Source organism: Sciurus vulgaris (genome assembly GCF_902686455.1).
Source record: "Sciurus vulgaris genome assembly, chromosome: 16".
In the NCBI taxonomy this organism is placed as follows: Eukaryota; Metazoa; Chordata; class Mammalia; order Rodentia; family Sciuridae; genus Sciurus; species Sciurus vulgaris.
This window is the reverse complement of record NC_136477.1, coordinates 56,068,060-56,089,387: the sequence shown is the minus strand read 5'-3', so window position 1 is coordinate 56,089,387 and position 21,328 is coordinate 56,068,060. Positions and strand designations below refer to the sequence as shown.

General features: G+C 37.2%; 1 protein-coding gene across 13 annotated transcripts in view; it reads left to right on the top strand.

Annotated features, from left to right (window-relative positions):
• FHIT (fragile histidine triad diadenosine triphosphatase) overlaps nucleotides 1-21,328 on the top strand; it is a 1,508,523-nt gene that overhangs the window by 425,462 nt on the left and 1,061,733 nt on the right. For 5 of the 13 annotated variants that reach the window (XM_079114455.1, XM_079114462.1, XM_079114464.1 and 2 more), the window contains one exon: nucleotides 4,373-4,487. The exons of 5 other annotated variants lie outside the window; for them this stretch is intronic. The gene's annotated coding sequence lies outside the window, so the exon portion shown is untranslated. The remainder of the gene's footprint in view (nucleotides 1-4,372; nucleotides 4,488-21,328) is intronic. 3 more of the 13 variants (XM_079114456.1, XM_079114463.1, XM_079114467.1) reach the window with 1 other exon arrangement.

Below are 21,328 nucleotides of genomic sequence, written 5' to 3'. Positions count from 1 at the left end.
GCATACAAAACCAGTTGAGTCCTTTAAACAGCTGCCTAGTATTCAATCCTATAAATATAGAACATTCTTCTTACTCATTCCCCTTTCTGGGTGCCTTTTAGGTCATTCCAAGTTTTGTTATTCTAAAAACAAATAATAATATTTTTAGTGTATTTCTCCTTGTGCATGTGTTTTTTGAGCTCAGTATGACCTTTAGGATGGATCACCATGCCAGGGGATGTTTGTAGTATCACTTTCAGCAAGTATACTCAAGGTGTTCACTAGAAAAATAAAGCAAATCATAGTTCTGCCAGAGCAAACTAGAATGTTATGCTATTTTCCCCTACATTTTGGACAACACTGAGTTTTTTTGGTCTCTTCCATGTTCATATGGAATAAAAATGGAATCCATTATTTTCGTTTGTATTTTCCAACACATTTTTTCTTTTAAAGATTTCAAAAAAATCTACACCAAGAATACAAATAACCCAATCAACAAATGGGCTAAGGAAATGAACAGACACTTCACAGAAGATCTACAAGCAATCAACAGATACAGGAAAAAATGTTCAACATCTCTAGTAATAAGAGAAATGCAAATCAAAACTACCCTAAGATTCCATCTCACCCCAATTAGAATGGCGATTACCAAGAATACAAGCAACAATAGGTGTTGGAGAGGATGTGGGGAGAAAGGTACACTCATACATTGCTGGTGGGACTGCAAATTAGTGCAGCCACTCTGGAAGGCAGTGTGGAGATTCCTTAGAAAACTTGAAATGGAACCACCATTGATCCAGCTATCCCACTCCTTGGCCTATACCCAAAGGACTTAAAATCAGCATACTACAGAGATACAGCCACATCAATGTTCATAGTTGCTCAATTCACAATAGCCAGATTGTGGAACCAACTTAGATGCCCTTCAATTGATGAATGGATAAAGAAACTGTGATATATATATATATATATATATATATATATATATATATACACACACAATGGAATATTACTCAGCTATAAAGAATAATAAAATTATGGCATTTGCAGGCAAATGGATGAAATTGGAGAATATCATGCTAAGTGAGATAAGCCAATCTCAAAAAACCAAAGGACAAATGATCTCACTGATAAGCAGATGATGACACATAATGGGGAGTGGGAGGGGGGCAAGAATGGACGAAGAAGGGACTGTATAGAGGGAAAAGAGGGGTGGGAGGGGTGGGGCGGAAGGAAAAATTAACAGAATGAATCAAACACCATTACCCTATGTAAATGTATGATTACACAAATAGTATGCCTCTACTTCATGTACAAACAGAGAAACAAGATGTATCCCATTTGTTTACAATAAAAATAAATTTTAAAAAACACGAACTAACTATATGAAATTAGGTTAATTAGCTTGATTGTGGTAATTAGTTTACAATGTGTATGTAAATAAAATCATGATGCTATTAAAAAAAAGGATGGACTTCTTTCCTTATGTTCTTGATCTTTGTGATTTATTCTTTGAATCATCTTTATTTCTATTTGTTGTATTTATCCTTTTCTTTTTCTTGATTTTAGGAGTCTCTTGTATGGTCTGGTACCTATTCCCTGTTAAATATGTTGCTAGTATCTTTGGTAGGTCTAGAATTTGAGAAGTTCATTTCTTCAAATTATTAGTACAAATTGCTCTGTTTCTAGATTTAATTCTATTTATTATCAAGAAGTCAGGCCCATCTATACCTCCAGTCTTTGCAAATCCTTTTGGATCTACTTTGAAAATATGCCTCATGGAACTGACCACATTTCACTGTCCACTATGCTACATTGGAGTACCTTTATTCTCCAGGGTTACTGCAGGAGCCTCCTAAGTGACCTTGTTCTTCAGTTCATTCTCACCAAAGATCTAGAGAGACCTTATTAAAATGCAAGTCAGCTCTTTATTTACCTCTCATCAAAAGCATTTAATGGCTTTGCACTTTGTTGCAAATAAAAACCTAAGTCCTTATCGTGGCCCGGGAGGTCCAGCACACCCCAACCTTATGTCACTAACACTTTCACTGCGCCTTCTCATCTCCCACTACTCTCCCCTTGCTCTGGTCTCTTTGCTGTTCTTCTAACACACCAGTGTTCTCATGTACTTTCTGTTCCCTTCCTCTGGAATTTATTTTCATCCAAAGCCATCTTTTAGATTTTTCCCTGAGATGTTACCTCCCAGAGAGATCTCTAATCTCCTTGCTTTAAAGTGCAGCAATTGCTCTAAACTCACTGTGTTCGTTTCCTAAGGCTCTAGTCCAAAGTACCTCAGACTGAGTAGCTTAGAACAACAGAAATTTTTCGTCTTGTAGCTCTAGAGTCTACAGGTTTGAAATTAAAGTGTGGGTAGGAACATGCTCTCTCCAAAATCTACAGGGAAACCCCTCCTTGCCTCTCCTTAGCTTCTGGTGGTTTGATAGTAATTCTTGACATTCCTTGTCTTGTAGCTACATAAAGCCTCATCTCTGTCATCACCTGGCATTTCCTTGTGTGTCTCTGTCTTTACTTAGCCATCGTCTCATAAGTACATCAATGATAATGGATTAGAGGCCCATCCTACTCTAGAATGATCTCATGTTATGGTTTGGATCTGTGGTATTCCCCAGAGTGTTATGTTTTGATTTCCAGTGCAACCATGTCTAGAGGTGATCTAACCTGGTCAGTGGATTAATCCATTTGATGGATTAAAAATTTGGACTATTGGGAAGTGGTGATAACTGAAGGTAGGTGGGGCATGGTTGGAGGAAGTAAATCACTGGGGACTACATGTTGTCTTTGTCCCCTTTCTTCCCCCCAGCCCTCTCCTCTCTGCCTCCCAGCTGCCATGAGCTGGTAGCTTTCCTCTGCTACTTCCTTCTGCCATGATATTCTGCTTCACCTTAGGCCCAGAGTAATGGAGCCACTGACCATTGACTGAAACTTTTGGAACCCTGAGACAAAATAAAATTTTCTTCTTGAAAATTGTTCAGGTATTTTTGGTCACAGTGATGAAAAGCTGACTGATACACTTCATCTTCACTTGTTATATCTTCAACAACTTTATTTTCAAAGAAAGTCACATTTTAAGGTACCGGGGTTTGGAATCTAACATGTCTTTTTCCTGAAGCGCACGGAAAAATAATTCAACCCATAACATACCCATTCAACAACACAACATTCTTTCCTACTCTGTTTCTCCAGAGTACTTAGCACTATTTAACCAACCATGTTTCTACCTGTTTATTCTGTTTGTCTGTCTTTCCTCACCCCAATATAGACAGCATGGAGTCAGGATGTGGGGCTATATTTGTTGCTGTAATGTATTAGTGCCTGACCTCTCAGTAGGATCTCAACAAACATTTGTCAAACTAATTAATTCACTCTGTTAAATTATGGCATTGAGCATACCAATGAACATGGTATGGACTAAAAATAATTAGGTAAATTTACCCTTATACAAAATCCTAGAGAATAAATTGGTGTTTGTTATTATAATATTTTTATTTCAAAGAAGGGCATCTGAGGGAAAAGCTGAGGTAGATATCAGAGCAGACAGGAGCTTACCAGTTCAGGAATGAGTATATTGTCATTGAGTGATTTATGGGTTGTGGGGGTCTCTTTGGTTCCTTTGTCATTCCTCCACATTGGGGTTATTCCTTACAGGTAAGATGGGGAAAGGAGGTTTTTCTTTGCCTAACATTCTTGGAACTATGTGTATATTTTGTCCTCATTTAGAAAAAAATATTTTTTTTTAAAAATGCACCCCTTACATATTATACCCATTTGTCAGAGGCAGAAAGTGTGTCTCAACGAGGTTGAGCAGCCATGTAAGTCACAGAGATAATACATTATTAGGATCTAAACTTAGACCAGCTGGACCAAAAACCTGTGTTCCTTCCTTTGTCAGATGCCTTCAGATTCTACTGGTTACCAGAATTTCATAGGAAAGATCATAAACTGACCCATAAATGATTGTTGAGACAGATGATTTGGCACAGAATATCACAAAACAAAGAAGAACCTTCCTACCAAAACTCCTAAGTTGGCCTTATCTTTTTGCACAATGGAAAGCCCCAGTGCCAGTGTGCCCAGTTCCTGAGAAGAGCCAAATGATATGGACAGGCCAGCCCCGGACTAGGCATCAGAAGATGGAGAGTCAAGACACTGTCGCCTGGTCTTGTATGAATCACTGAAGCTCCTCTGAGCCACATCTGTCCTCTGCAGAGTAATGATGATGTTTATAGAAATCACATGTGCCTTTATGCTGCCTTTTAAACAGTATCTGTGCTGTCATACATACTCAGTATTTGTGGTGCATGTTTTTGATAAAGCTGTACCTACGATCTGGGGAGTTCACTGCCGAAATATCATCTAAATTTCTTGTTTGTAGTATAGGTATCCTAGGACAACCTGCTGACCTCAACCCCTCTACCAAAAAAAAAAAAAAAAAAAAATCTGTGCATCTAGCCACTGAGGACTCCAAGGAAACAGCAGTAGTCCAAAAGGTAATGTTTGCTTAATTTTAAAATTTTTTCAAAGGGTATGACATAATTGAACTGCTACGGGCAAACTTATAATAGTATAACATTCATATGTACATATAAAATAGAATTTTTAAAATGGTAAAATTCAGGGCTAGATTCCCTTGGAGAATTTACCCTGTCTCGACTTCTATTTGTAGCTGCCATTTTAAAGTTGGAATATAAATATTATGTCAGTTAAATAAAAGAGTGATGACTTCACTTTCTGAAAGAAAGCTTTGCCTTTGCTTTCTATGAAGTGTAGCTTAACTGTTACCTGATTGACATGCCATTATAACATTCTCACCCCACCAGACAGTTACACATATTTAATAATTTTTATGTTTAAAAAGTAAGGTTAAACAGTTACAGTGTCAAGTTGTTATGCCTTGCGGTGGCTTTGAGAATGATGGTGCAATTGAAATGAAATAAGTAGCCCCAGGAGGAAGCCTCTGTCATGAGCCATGTCTCCTAAAATGTCTTGGGATCATTCTTGGTAAGAGGTAGTATCCTGTGGGACAAGGAAGGCTAGATCTTACCAAGAGGTTCAAAGATCAAATAAAGTAATCACTTGCCTTTATCCATCTTTGAATTATGACATTGGAAAAGTTGATCATGTATTTTTTAAAATAGCATCAAGGAGAAGAAATGCACTATTGAGGGTCAGAAAACAATACACAATAGTCAATACTCCAGAGCATGAGCATTGCCATGCTGAGAATTTCGAGCTGAAGGATGTTGGCAGGGCCTCAGAAGCAATATCTTTTTCTGACTTTATCCTACTCCCCTCTCTCTCCAGGCAGGCCTTAGAAACTAGAACCTCTCTCCCTTAAAATCAGCTGTAAATCTAAGAGCTGTCCATAAAGAAATTCTCTGACCTACCTTGTTTGATAGTAGGTCACGAGGCCCTCACCCCAGAAGGGGTCCTTTTCTGTACATGGGAAAAATGAGTGTGGCACAGAAAGGCCTAGAAGAATCCAAAGTCACAGGCCTCGCTGGGTTTCTTCTCTTTATCTATCTCTGATAGGTCATTCCCTTTTTATTCAATCTCACTTCTTTACAGCTGTCCATTTTCATCAAATCTCAGCATAAACACGTTTCCCTGTCTCTGGGCTTTCACTTCTTAAGGCTCCTTTGTGACATACAACATTTATTAGATAGGTTGTTTCACTTTTATTAACCTGTCTTTTGTTCTTTTGTTAGAGTAGTGTTGGCTGTGCCCCTTATGATGGGTGTCACATCTTTCTTCTCCTGCAGTACTAAGCATGGGTTCACTGGGCTCTGCTCATTTAGTCCCACTCTCATGTCCTTTTCCATCAATCCTTCTCATCTTTCCTCCTTCAACAATGTCTCCCACTCCTGGGTCTTGGCAAACAATTTTACCTGATACATCTGTATATGACATGCATATATATTAGCCTCATGTGCCAGAATACAATGATGCTTGTGTTCCTTTTCTTGCTTCTAGTTAAGACCCAGTCTCATATAAACTGTGTGCCTACCCATTCTTTACTCTGCCTTCCTTTCTCTCTCATCCAATGATCATTTGAAACCCATGGGTTTATGCAAAGTTTATGAAGTTGGGCTCCTAGAATTTGTAAGATTGTGGCACATTGCTGTATCTTCTAGAAGTACTGACCACTGACCAAGTACATGTTGTGTTGAGATGAGGCAGGCATTTTCACATCCTAATATGCCGGGCTTCTCTTTGGTAAAACATGTGCCTATCTAGAGAGTTTCCCTGGAAAAGAGAGAAGGTTTAAAAGTAGGAAATGCTCTGAACTGAAATGGAACATCCTAACTATGGGTCCTTGCATGGTATTATTTGATCTTTGTGTTATTATTATTCTGGTTAGTGTTTTAAACCCTGAAGCAAGGTACTTTTTAATGTGAAAGCTGTCAATACAAAATATATATCTGAAAGAGTAGGATTTGAACATCAGTAATTATTAGAAAAAAGAATTGTAGATTATTTTCAAATTTTATAAACCTTACTTATTCCTCCATGCATAGACAGACTTCTCTTTTTTTCTACTAATAATAAAGAGCATGTGCCTAATGATTTCAACTACTCCCATTTTGCTGTTTCTTTTAAGATTTCTGCTGTTTGCTGTGAGATCTCAGTCAACTCTCTTAGTCTCCCTGAACTCTGGTTTCTTCTTCCATAAAATGAGGCTACATATAGGAAAGACCTCATGGAATATCTCTGCAAGATTAAGTGATAATTTATGTAAAGTGGTTAAGAAGGTGCCTTGCATGCAGAAGCTCTCAAGAAATGGAAGCCAGAATGATTATTATTAGAAGGAAATGTACACTTACCAACTCTGTGTTGTTATGGAAGGATTTTCAGTATTTTATTTCTCTTGGTATATTACCTATTGCTATCTGATATCTTAAAAGTATGATAAAATAATTTGTCAAAGTACTATGTAGATAATCTTTGGTAGTCATGATTTTGTGCAAACATCAACACTTTGAGGTTAAATTCTGTCAGTCTATTACTATTTTATCATTTAACTTTGTGGTGTGCTTTCATTCCAAATTTACTATGTACTTGGCAAGATGATCAAGGAACCCCTGAATCTGACTTCTGTTTCTTCTTAAACTAACGCCAAATATCACTAGATGAGATAGTAGATGGAGAGGAGGTAGGAAATGCAAAAGGAATATTTCCTTGGTGTTTTTATTTGTTTCCACTTCTATGGATAAGTAAACTCTACTGGATTTAACTTTCTCACAGACATCAACTATAATGTAGACCTCCCAACAAATACCTGGAGGCACTAGAGAGTAAAAATAAGCAGACAGATTCCTTGGGGGAGTTGAAATTCAAAACTCAGAAGGAAGTTTCTCATTTTACAACTTTTAGGCTGCAGTTAATGTCACCTGGGATGGCTAACCTTCAATAGAAAAGCTGTGTACAATTCAGTCTTTGAAGTTTGAAGACCCAAACAACAGAGTACAACCACAGCCATTGGAAAATGAGTTTAGAACCTGGGGAAGGAGAGAGAGAGAAGGGAATCTCCTTGATCTGTCTTGATCAAATGTTTGGCTGATACCTGAACCATGTATTCAAGAGCAGATATAAGTTAGCAATAAGTTAAAAATGTAAAAAACTGAGCTGAGATTTGAGCTGCCATCCAATATAATTTTCAGTATGTGTATAACTAAATTAATTGCCTGCTAAAATCAGTAAATCAACATTCTTCTGAGAAGTAAAAATTTAGAATTCCCTCACAATAACATATTTATATTTACATTTATATTTATATATTCACTGATACAATCCCAAATTACATGAATATGAAGAAACAAGAAAATGACTCATTTCATAAAGGTTAGTATGAGACTCAGATTGCAAGATGATCAGGATGTTGGAGTTAGTGAAAAAAGATTTTAAAGTGGTGGTTATAACCTCGCTTCATGAAGAGGACAAAAACATACTCATAATGAGTAACATGGTAGTAAATAGCAAATGAAATAAAAGAGAGCATTTAAAATTGAAAAATATAATATTTGAAATAAAATTCACCAAGTTGGTTTAAAGCAGTTGTAGTTAACCAAGGAAAATGTCAGCAAACCTGAAGATAGTGTAACAGGGATTCACTTGATGCTTTGACTATATCTCTTGTCCCTTTGAAAATTACATGGCTTTTTCCTTTTTCTCAATCTTTTCCCTGACCTCCCTGATCTTCTTTTCCCTAACCTTCTCCTCCCTGATTTTCTTTTCCCTAAACTTCTCCTACCTGATCTTTTTTCCCCTCAACTTCTCCCCCTAGTCTTCTTTCCCCTAATTTTATTCTCTCTGAATCACCTCTATAAAAGCCCGCTGTTCCTGCTGATGGACAGAATCACAACCTTTTGGACAGGAGTCCCCTGTTTCTCCTTTGCTAGCAGAGGAATAAACCTTCTTTTTCCTTTTTCTCAAAACTGTGTCTTCATTATTGGACTGGCATCTGGGACGAGGACCAAAATTTCAGGAACAAATTATTCATAGAAATGTTCATTCTGAAGCACAGGGAAAAAATTACATAACTTAACAGAAAAAAATAAATACATAGAACCTCAGGAACCTGTGTGACAAAATTTAAAATGCCTTGTATAAATGAAATTGGAGAGGATGGGGTTGTAACTCAGTGGTAGAGTGCTTGCCTAGCATGTGTGAGGTCCTGGGTTTGCTCTTCCGTACCACAGATTAATTAATCAATTAGTTAATTAATTAAATAAATAAAGGTTCACCAACAACTAAAAAAAGAAAAGAAATTGGAGTCCCAGAAGGAGAAGAGAAAGAGAATGATACAAAAAATATATTTGAAAAAATAATGACCAAAACCTTCAAATTTGGTGAATTACATAAATGCAGATCAAAAAACTTAGCAAATCCCCCAAATGGGACAAATTTGAAGAAAACTGTGCCTTGTTACTTCATATTCAAACTGCTGAGCACCAACAATAATGAGAAAATCTTGATGGTAACCAGAGAAAAATGACATGATACCTCTGGAGGAATGATGCTTTAACTGAACTCTCGACTTCTCATCAGAAGTTACAGGGGCTGGAAAAAGTGAAATGATATTTTAAAGTGCAGAGTGGGGGAAGCAAACAACTGTTAACCCAAATTTCTATGCATAGTAAAAATATCCTTTGAGAATGAAGATAAATTAGACATTTTCAGATGCTAAACAGACAGACTTTATTGTCAGTAGACCTGCACCACAGGGAATACTAAAGGAAGTTGTTCAGGTGAAGTGAGGTGTCATCAGATAGAATTTAAATCTTCAAGAAGCAATGAAAAATATTGGAAATTATAAATACAGAGGACTATTTTTTCATCTTAAAGTCCATTTATTTTGGTACTGGGGATTGAACCCAGAGGCACTCTACCACTGATTTACATCCCCAGCCCCCCTTTTATTTTTATATTTGAGAAAGTGTCTTGCTAAATTCCTGAGACTGTCCTTGAAGTTGCAATTTTCCTGCCTCAACCTCCCTGAGTCTCTGGGATTATAGGCTTGACCATCACACTCAACTCACCTTAGAATCTTTAAAATGCACAGGACCTCTTGAAGCAAAAATTGTAATATTGCTCTGTGATGTTACTGAAAGTTTGGTCCTTGTCCCCAGTGCCAGTTCAATAATGAGTACATGGTTGTGAGAAAAAGGAAAAAGAAGTTTTCCTGCTTTGATAGCAAAGGAGAATCACAGAGGACTCTTGTCCCAGGGTCTGTGATTCTGCCCATCAGGGGGAACAGGGGCTTTTTTAAAGAAGTGATTCAAAGGCTACATTCCATGGGTTCTCACTCTGAAATTAAATTCAGTTATTAATTTGAGAGATATTAATTTCTGATATCTTCTGGTGCCATTCCTAAAGTCTGCATTACTTCCTTCCAGTGGTGGGTGTGTGCTCAAGAATAGGTAACTGCCTAGACTGAGGAAGAAAGGTAATTTGTTTCCCTGAGATTAGGGGGGAGGAGAGAGAGATGAAGAGAAAGAAACATGTTCATTTTAAAAATAAATACCAGTGGCAGAGGAGATAGGGCTATATTCAAAGCATAAAGTGGAACACTGTTACAATGTTTTTGAGTAATGTTTGTAGATATAGTGCACATGGCAATTATAGCATAAAGAATGGGGGATGTTGGATGGATTTACATAGTTGAAAGATTTTCAAATTTGATATGAGGTGGTATGAAAAGATTTTGATAGGTAAAGAAGGTGTATTTTAATCCCTAGCTCTAAATGCAACCATATCAGTAATTATATAAACTGTTAATGGACTAAACACTCAAATTAAAAGGCAGAGATGTCAGAATATATTTGAGTCAAGAAAAGCTATATTCTGCTAAAAATAAAGCTATACCTTTAAATATAAAGGTATAGGTAAGTTTAAAGTAAATTGGTGGAAAAAGGTATACCACTGAAACAGCATAGTATGTCTAGAATACCTATGTTAATATAAGACAAATTAAACTTTAAGACAAAAAGTATTACCAGAGATAAAGAAGAACATTTCATAATAATAAAGTACTCATTAAATTAAGAAGACCTAAGAACTATAGAAGAGTGAGTATACGCCTCATAAAATTCCAAGTGTGATCTCTTTATGTTTTTCTGAGTCTATAATTTTTTGAGGACAATCTCAACCATTAGTCAAGAGACACAAGTGGCTCATCAATTTAACTTGACAACCAGATAGTAAAATCATGGAATGGAATTTCAACACATATAGAAAAAAAATAGTGAGAGTTTAGAAAATTCATTGTAACTAACTGCTTATATGTTCTTCATTACAGTGTTTCACTATATGTGTTTGCTTCATGTAAGGCATTGTATATATTTGAGCACCTCCCATGTTCCAGGATCAAGCTGAATCCTTTCATAATTTAATTCTACAGAGTTCAGATATAGTTAGTATATGCCAGAACAGCTATTTATTCTATTCTGGCTGATGTCAATACCTTTAGTCATTAAATATTTTGGATGTCGTACCTGCTTACAGTAGTAATATAAACTCTCAGTATTTTTCCCATTTATCAGTGGAAGAATCTGTGAACTCAGATTCAGTGCATAGCCCAAAGTCATATACTGGTGGATAGCAGAACCAGTCTTCAAATCTGACTCTGTCTGTTGCCAAAACTGCATTGCATCATTTCCTCTGAGGAAGCACCACTGGCTTATTTTTATTAGGGTATGCATTTGAGGATCTATAGTACCCTTTCACCTACTCCCTTGGGGACAAATGAACATTTTAATGGTACCTCTTCCTACATTCTAGATATGGTCAATTCTAGACCACTGTGAATGTGAGGAATTTGCTATTTCAAATAGAGACAGACACATGATTTTGGCCCAGTTCTCAGGGGACATTAAGCTATAAGCTATTAAACCAGAAAACTTTATATGTATATATTCTGATGGGGTTTTGAATTTCTAGTGCACATATTTATAGTAAGAATTTAGAAATTATTGACAGCTTTCCTAGATATCCATGTACCTTATGTCATGAGAGAAGGGCAGCCAGTGTGATATGTGCCCACCCTGGTATAGAATTTTCAACAGTAGATGAAGTTTGGAGAGAAATGATTTCTAAGTGATGTTGAAGGGTCTATGCATTTTAGTTTTACTTCTAATGGAACTACATTTGTTTCTTAAACAGTCAAAATTTCAGACTTTTAAAATGGAACTAAGTATCAAATACTATAGTGGTTGATATTATAAATATTTTCTCTGAATCTTCATAATCTTAAAATATTTTTATTATCTCTATTTTAAAAATAAGGACAATGAAGCTTCCATATCTTCTTCTTTTAAATAAAAGACTAATATATTTGCACTTCTCCATGACATAGGACCCAGGCAATACACTATAGCTTCGTTGTACTTGCTTAAGAGATTTTTGTGCAGGTGCACTCCTGTAATCCCAGTGACTTGGGAGGCTAAGCCAGGAGGATTGCGAGTTCGAAGCACTAAGGCACTAAGCAACTCAATGAGTCCTTGTCTCTAAATAAAATACAAAAAATGGGCCTGGGGATGTGACTCAGTGGTTAAGTGCCCCTGAGTTCAATCCCCAGTGCCAAAAAAAAAAAAAAAAAAAAAAAAAGACTTTTGGGATCATTTCCATTTCATTATATGTGAGAGACCTGGCCTGGAATCAGGTGACACATGTCTTTGTCATGATTCCTTTACTAACTAGCTAGGAAATCTCTCCTTCATTTATGATGACTTATAACCAACTTTAAATAAGGTTGCTAAAACATATGTAGAAAATCAAAAAACAAATCTGCTAGCCACTACTGCTAATTAAGAGTTACACATTAGACATGAAAATCCACTGTTTTCTGACAGGCAGAGCAAAGAAAGAAATGCAGGAAGTTTTATATTCTTGTTATCAGGTAAGTTTAAGCCGGTTAGAAATTTCTCATCTGACCTCAGTGATTCCTTCCTGTTTCTGAGATATCATAAAGTGAGGGTAGTAATAGCTACCATTCAGATACTTGATAGGTTTAAATAAAATAATATTTTTGTATAGATGTGGGATTATTCTTTTGCATCTTCTGTAACCCCAGTACAGGATTGTGGTAGAAATCTCAGGAGAATCAGACTGTAGTTAACTTTCTTAAAACTCCACACTCTGGCCTGGCACAGGGTGCACACCTGTAACCCCAGTGACTTTGGAGGCAAGGCAGGGAGATGACAAGTTCAAGGCTAACCTGGGCAACTTAGCAAGACCTCAGCAATTTAGTAAGACCCTGTTTAAAAACAGAAATAAAAAAACTGGGGATGTAGCCAAGTGGTAACGCACGCAGGGTTCAATCCCTATTACCAAAAAACAAAACAAAGAAACAAACAAAAACTCCTTTATACTCTGAAATTTAAGTACTTCTTGGTTGACAGTAACTATGAAGGATGTGGAGGATCTCCTCCATACATAGAGGAGATGTTTTCCATGTTTCATACACCTAGAAACTGAGCCACAGAGAAGTGATGTAATTTGACTAAGGCCACGTAAAAATGTTTTAGTCAGAACTTGAATCCTTGTCTCTGTCACAAAAGTCCATGCATTTTCCAGTACACTAAACTCTTTCTAAATATTAATAGGGTAATAATGATTTAGGCATCATTTCTAAGAATGATTCTAGTTTATCAAAGTTTATGTGTGAAGGTTCAGCACATCCTGAAGTAGAATTCATTCACTGTGAAATAACCTATAGAGTCATGATCCAGAAGGCTCCATATAACCCCGAGAGCATCATAGAACCCTTAAATATCTGTATTTTGTGTTGGTGTTTTGTTTTTAAAATGAATTTCTTCGTCAAGACTTGAGAACTTGGACCAGAGAATTAAGGTCACCCAGGGACCTTCAGTGACAGTTTTGCCAATACAGTTAGAATGTTCCTCAACTGGAAAGCTTTGTTAATGAAAAGAGACCCAAAAAACCTTTCTACTAATGTGTAGTGCTTTCATGTCAGTTTGAAATGAGCAAACTGTCACCCTGTCTATTACCATACATACAGTATATGCTCATTAAATCATGCACTGTGGGTTTCTTCAGGTTGTCAAACTGCTTAATTGAAAAAATGTGTAGTGTCGTTCTTATGGGAAAGAGGCAAGAATCAAAGGGCTGGAGAGCTTACTCTTAATATTTCAGAGTTTGCTTTTAACTGCAGCCAGAAATTGTTCTGTTTTACACTTTTGATTAAAGGACTATTCCTTCTGCATTTTTCTTGTTTTGTTTATAATTCAAACACTGTAATTATAATGGAGTTGCTTTTATAATAGAGCTACTAAATCATTCCGCTAGCAGATAGAAAACCAAGGGGAAGGGCTCAATTTTTTGTGCTATAAGGCCAGTTTGGATGGGTTGGGGCTGAAACAAGTTGGAATCAAGAGATCCCAATGGGTTTTAGTCTTGCTAAATCTCTGCTTCAGTGTTTGGATTTTGTAGGAGGCTCAGGCCTTATCAATTGCGTCACTGGGTGGGTTAATCCTTTCTGACAGCCTATGCCCTTAGGCTACTGGTGTTTCTCAATTTGTTTTTATGGTAGCTTTAAAAAAAAAAAAAAAAAAAAAAAAAAAAAAAAAAAAAAAAAAACAGTGCCTAAGCCCCACCCCAGATGAAACAGATCAGAATATTTGTAGATATTTTAAAAGCTCTGTAAGTTATTCTAAGGTGATCCAGGGTTGAAAGAAATTGGCCTGAATTGACTCCAGTTGTCCAGTATCTCAACTTGAAATTCATCTCCCCAGCTGTTCTCATTGGCCTACTCACATCAACTAATGTTTCCTAAGAGTTGTACACCTTTAGGGTTTCAGCAGACTAAAACCCTGCATTCTGGGCTCCTCTCAGATCTATTAAATAAAATTCTTTGAGGGCAGGGCCCAGGAATCTCTTTTTAACAAGAGCTCTAGGCGATTCTCACGCACTATGGTTTGAGAATTTTACTAAAGAAGAAAGATATTCTTTATAATAGGAGTTCAAGGGAACTTCAGAAGTGAGTGTATGAATTACAATAAATTCAGGGCAGGCTTTTTTTTTTTTTAACAGTAAGGATTTTGGTACATTTATTTGGATCAAAGTGTAATCATGCTTGGTTAATCAACTTTATTTGGGGGCTAAGGTCCTATTATTTAGTGCTACATAAGACCCAGGAATGTACAATATATGTAAATATATATATATATATATATATATATATATATGTGAGTGTGTGTGTGTGTGTGTGTGTGTGTGTGTGTGTTTAATACCAGGGTCTGAACCCAGAGGTGCTTATCCACTGAGCCACATCCCCAGGCCTTTTTTATTTTTTGAGATAGGGTCTCTCTGAGTTGCTTAGATCCTTGGTAAGTTGCTGAGGCTAGCTTTGAACTTGCCATCCGTCTACCTCAGTCTCCTGAGCTGCCAGGATTACAGGCATGTGCTGCCTCAATGGGTGGAATGCACACATTTTATAGCCTATTGAACCGTTAGCTGCCAGGACATAATGATTATAATCAATGCATTGTTGAAGGGCCTATAAAAATACTTAGAACTAAAAGAGGAAGAATAATTATTTTTGTTTCAGTGTATGGAGAAATTGTAGAGTCAGACAATTTGAAATTATGAAATGTCAACAAAATAGAACATTCTGCTATTGCTATTAATTACTAAATTTAATAATTATTAAGAAGCCTACTTTTAGAAATACTTTATGAGTTAGCTTTCCTCACTTCTTAAGAATTTCTGAGAATGTATGATGATTACTGAGAAAATTTAGCTAATTTTAAAATTAAATTAACCAAATTATATGTAAGAACATAATTTCAAGTGCAAAAGTATAAAAATATTTTCAAAGATTTCAGATTAGTGTAATGTGATATAATATGGGGTTGAGCCTCCCAAAGGAAATATGCCTAAAGCTAGGGAGGTCATGTAAGTGTCTCTAAATTCCTTACCTCAAAATTAGAGGATATTTAATTTTCCAGGGACCCATTCTTACTGAGAAATATATGCATAAGCAATCTTCAAAAGGTACAGTTGAAATTAAACTTAATGTTAATGCTCACTCTTCTTCCTCTTAAAAAAGATAAAAGAAAAAATCAGTATTTTTAGTCACATACCACACTACCTTTTAAGCCCATCGCTTACATAAAAGTTGGGACTAGTAATGAGCATCAAATGAGAGTGACAAGGTAAATTGCATACTGCACCTCTTGCTCAGAAAATTACCCCTTTGCAATTTCAATAATAGTAGTGGAACAACACATAACTGGAATGAAAGACAGAAGTGGTGCCACTGGAAATTTAGTCTCTGAGGTCAGTGGATGACCAGAGCTATATATATCTTTTTTCAATTCTCCATGCCATATTCACACTTCAGATTTGATTGCAAATGAGATCTCCAGTGTCAGAATTTCCTGATCCATGGATTTTGATTCTTGCTACTGATGTCTTCACTTACATCTTAATTAAGGTATATTATCTTCCTTTACCTTAGCCTTTTTGTTTTGAAAAATCTTCCTTTGTTTCTTCTATTTGTCCGTTTACTTTTTGACTGTCTTTCAACCATGAAAACAGGAGCCATGACTGTTCTTCACCATATCCATCATGGAGAAATAAAGGGTGGTGACAGTTATCACTCTGTTCTTGCCAGCAGTCATCAGTCAGGAGTGTCATGCTCTTAGGAACAATATTATAAATGCTGAACTGCTCAGGAAACATTTTAATACATCTCTTTTAAGTTTAGGATTCTATAACTCAAAGTCATTAATAAATGAGTGATGGGAGAAAGATTATATTCAAGTTTATACAGATATCTCAACATCCATGGCAAAAAAAAAAAAAAAAAAAGTCACTGGCATCAACTTGTCTATAAATTCTATAACTTCTAGATGAATAAAATTGTTAATTGTTCACTTGAAAATGAAAATGACTACTTTATACTTTTTGGAGGGAGGCCTGAAAACTTCTTGGCAATACTTCAACTGATTAATAATTGAGAATGATGATTGACTGGAGAATGGAAGTGGAGCTAATAGCCTCTCATTTTCCTCTTTATTATTTCAGGCAAATTGGTAAGTCATGGTGGAGGTGTGGAATGTTTCTGGGTCGGCTGGCTAGAAGCTGTGGATTAAAGATGAGGGTGACATCTGATCTGTAAGGCGATGGCCTCACCCCTCATAGCACCAGATTCCTTTGTAATTGTGTTGCTTTCGATGCTTAGCACTGTGGTCACATTGCTAGAAAAGTGTGAGCTCCAGCAACTTTTGCTCTCACTGTGCTCTGTATGCCGCCTTGTGATACAGACTGGTTGGAACGAAACAATGCATTCAACACAATTTGAGCTTTAAGTAGTTAAAAAAAAAAAAATCTGGCAAGAGAGACATATAATTGTAAATCATTCTTCTACCAGGTAAGAAGTTTTAAGAGTCTTAAGAGAGGGATATGAACAAATAGCATGGGAGCCATTAGCTTACTGGATTGATGTGAGGATCTACCTAATGGGGAATTAGTGATTTAAAACAATGTGAGAAAGTCAAACTATCTGATACAAATAGTGCCTGCTGATAATAGCAATTAGAATTATAAAGTGCCTAAGAAAGGAATGCTGGCAGGAGATCTTGGCTACATAAAGCTACAGGTCTATCTTCAAAAAGATAAAATTCAGATAAATTGTATCTTAGGACTAAAGTGAGCCCCATCCTAGAAAGTACACAGAGGTTTGGCTAGAAATTTCCATTTGTCTTGGAAGAGGTGATGGTTTCAGTGGAGCTAGTATTGGGGCTGCTGCCAGGGCTACTGATGTTCACTTGTCTTTAAACCATTTTATCCCATCGTCCCAGACGTGGAACACCTATACAAACTTAAATTGAGCAAAAAATATACAACTTAGAGTTATGTTGAAATAACATTTGTATATCCTTTTTGTGGAATTGAAAATTTAGAACATAATGGGTTAAGAGGGAAGTGTCTGAGCCCCTTACTTGAATCCCATACATTCTGAAGAAAGCTTGACTTTTCATCTAAATAAAATAGTTATGAATTTGAGTGCCAGATCTTCTTCCATGTTTGTATTTTTGTCAACATAATGAAGATCTGGATATGAATTCTTACTTCCAGGAATCAAGGTTTATGCATGCCTTCCCCGCTCCTTACAAGGGCCTAAATAACTTCCAGAATAGTCACACTTTGAGTATTAACCATTTTCCTTTGTGTATGTTATTGTTTGTGGACTGAACTTTGTCCCCCAAGTTCATAGGTTGAAGCCTAGCTTCCAATATGACTATATTTGGAGATAGAGTCTTTATGGAGGTAACTGAGGTCAAATGAGGTTATAAGCCAGGGTCTCTAGTACAATATGATGGGTGACCTTACGGGAAGAGGAAGAGAAACCAGGGATGCACACATACAGATGAATAGTTAGGTGAGGACACAGTGAGCAAGAAAACATGTGCAAGCCAGTGGGACTGGCTTCAGGAAAAGCCAATCCTGCCAACACCATGGTCTTGGACTTTTAGCCTCCAGAACTGTGGGAAATAAATTTCTTATTCAAGTCATACAATCCATGGTATTTTGTTATGGCAACTCAACCTAAGACAGTTATTGACAAATTCCCCTGCTGGGTTTGATTTGTGATCCTAAATCAATGATAAATTTAATGGAAGTCCTAATTTGGACCAAAGCCACTAAGAAAGTCCTTGAGAAATTATTCTCTTGTCCATCTTGTTAAGTAATACCCAGCATAATTATAGTAAATTTTTTCACTCAACCATGTATTTATTCAATGAATATTCATTTGGTACCTAGTTACCACTTACACATGAATTATGCTCAGAAGGATCAATCACTCTAGAAGTGGAAATATAATGGACATATAAAACATTGTCAGTTGTTTGTGAAAATGCTGAAGACATGCAAAGAGTGAAGTGACTCATTGCAACTGAGAAGGCAGGGAAGACTCCATGGAAGAGCTGACTTCAATGGAGGGCTCTGGCAGATGAATTGGGATTTGGTAATATGGGGTTAAGCAAGGAGGGAAGGATGGTTGAAGAGAGGAAGGTATGGTGAACAAGGGTTTAGAGGTTGAATCCCTCGGAAATCTATAGGGAGATGTGAACTTTGACTGAAATGCAGAATATACAAAGGGAAATCTTCCTTTTAATATTGAGCTTTTTTGGATTCAAACGGCTGCTCTGTAAAGGAGAGGACATGCCAGGTATTGTCCTATGTGCATGATTACATGGACTTATCTATACTCATAATAACCCTACAAGGCAGGTGCTCATATTATCTTCACTTTATGGATGAGGAAACCCAGGTCCAGAAGGGTTAAATTAAATTACTTGCCAGTTACTAATAAATAGTGGAGATGGGATTTGAATGCAGGCATCCTGGCTCCAGAGCCCATACTTCCGTAAGGGAGACCTGAGCATCTGATCAAAGTGCCAGGGAAAGGACTGGAGGTTGATAGAATTGTAAATGGGGCAAGATGCAGAGTTTCATAGCAGACAATTTTGTGAATTTCCTTGAAGCAAAGAGAAAGGTAGATCCCTGCCTCCAACAACCGTGAAGGAGCTTGAGTGCCCTTGACCGCCTTCCTGTAGGTTGGCCATGTTCGCAGTCCTCCGTGGAGATAAATTGTTGGTGCAGGGAAACAAAAGTGTTTTTCAGGCGCTCTTGCTTCCATGGTTAGCCTAGGACAGGGTTATGAAAGGAGCTTTTCTGCCTCCGCTGCCTTCCGGGGTTACATTCTTACTGAATCTACTGCCTCAAAATGGAGCTTGTTAGTTGCGTGTCATCTGAGGGTGGCAATTAGTTGCATGTGTTTGGTTGGATGCCAGCCCCCGGGGCGCCAGACCTCAGTGCGGGAGCCACTGTTTGTCATGAATTAGTCTTTAAATAAAAGCAAGTTTTTAAAATGGAGCATGCTAATTTGGGTTTTGCTAACCCCTTCTGAAGAAGGCTTGGCCTGTTCGGTGCCAGCTGGCTGAGTTGGCATTCAGTGAGAAACTGGGTTCCTACCAAAAATCGCCTTGCTCCTCCCTCCCCCTTTGAGAGCAAAATGGCAGCAAGGAGCTATTGACACTGAGAAACAAGGTGAAACAAGGGGCAGGGGCAGGGACAGTACAGCAATCAGGATGATTAAAGGGAATTGAACTTTCCATGGCATCCCCACTTCGCTCCACCTTAAAAAGGAAAATCTGCCCCTCTTTTCCCACTCATGCCTCCCTCGGCCACCCATTCAGTGACTTTGACATAAAAGGCTTCCTCATCCAATTGCTTATACACTGCACCTTTTATACTCTTCCAAGTCATACTTAAGGGATTATCACTGCAGCTTTTAACTTGCCCCAGAAAGAGCTGAATGAACGTGAATGGGGCGGAAGAGTCTTCAGTGAGAAAGTATCCCCCACCCCAAAATGCTCACAAAACCCCTAATCACGATGTAAGAATGCTATCCTGTTTTTGGTGGTGGCTGGCTACAAATGTGCTAATTAACAATTACTGTACATATAGACTATAATTACAGGGAGTCATGTCACACAAACTCCTGGTAATAGAACACGGTACACAAACCAGGGCCCTAGTCGCTTTAACATGGGGCTTTTTCTGATTAAGAAAGAGCAATCCTTTGGGCTGAGGTTGTGGCTCAGTGGTGGAGCACTTACCTAGCAAATGTGAAGCACTGTTTTTAACCCTTAGCACCACATAAAAATAAATAAATAAAATAAAGGTATTGTGTCCACCTACAACTAAAAAATAATAAATAAATAAATAAATAAGAAAGAGCAATCCCACCCATCACGGTTTTGATTCTTGAAACTCAGCACTTTGCCCAAGAGGTGCTAGTTGGAAGAGTTTTTTTCTAGCACTTTCCAGGTGGATAATCTGATCATGAGAGATGGCAACTGTGATGCAATCAACTGTTGGAAACAGGAACACTGCTGTTTATTTATTTATTTCAATTTTGTTTTGCAAACATCCCTTTGTCTCCAAATAAGACTGCGAGGTACTGGGGAGAAGAGCCTTTTGCATAGGTAAGACAGAAAAGGAATTTAAATAAGCTTCACATTTGTTCTGAACATTCAGGAAAGACAGAAGCTTTTTTTCATACAATGTATCTTTGCAGTAGATTGCTGAGAAATATGAGTTGTCCTGGTTACTAACATCATGTACATTAAATTTCCTGGAGTGAGGGGTTCTTTTTGTTGTTGTTGTTATTGTTGTTTTGTTTTTGTGTTCTCACCTGTTTATTTGCTGCAGGCCCCTCTCTTCTTCTGAAAGCAGCATATTAAGTTTACTAATAAACTGACACTGCATTCCTAAGAGACAGGCTGAAAGCCTGACATATTTAACAAATGTGGAGGCAAAATTGAGGATGGAGGACACTCTGAATTCTTGAGTACTATAAGTAGTTTTAAGAGGGATTTTATTTTTTCAACACAATATATTTCACAGTTTCTTTAAGTGCTCATTTAATATTTTGGGTCTGGCCAGACAATGTGTTGCTTTTATGAATGAGAGCCAATAATAAGCCCACGGAGCCTTTAATTTATGATGTATCTGACAGCATTGTGGTGGATCTGATTTGGGATGCATGTGATTATGTCTGCAAGCTGAAAATAAACCAGCTGGTATTTGTTCTGAAAACATTCCGAGAACACCCTCCTGTTAATGGCCCATGGCTTGATCCAGCATCTGGTAAACTAATACATTGTCATTTTTACCATGAAAGTCAGCACAAATCATTAATGATTCTGCAGCCATTTGCGTTCTTCTCTTGTCTAGAATACCCCAATTACCATGAAATTATTCCTATTAGCTACATGATTGAATGATAGTAACCTGA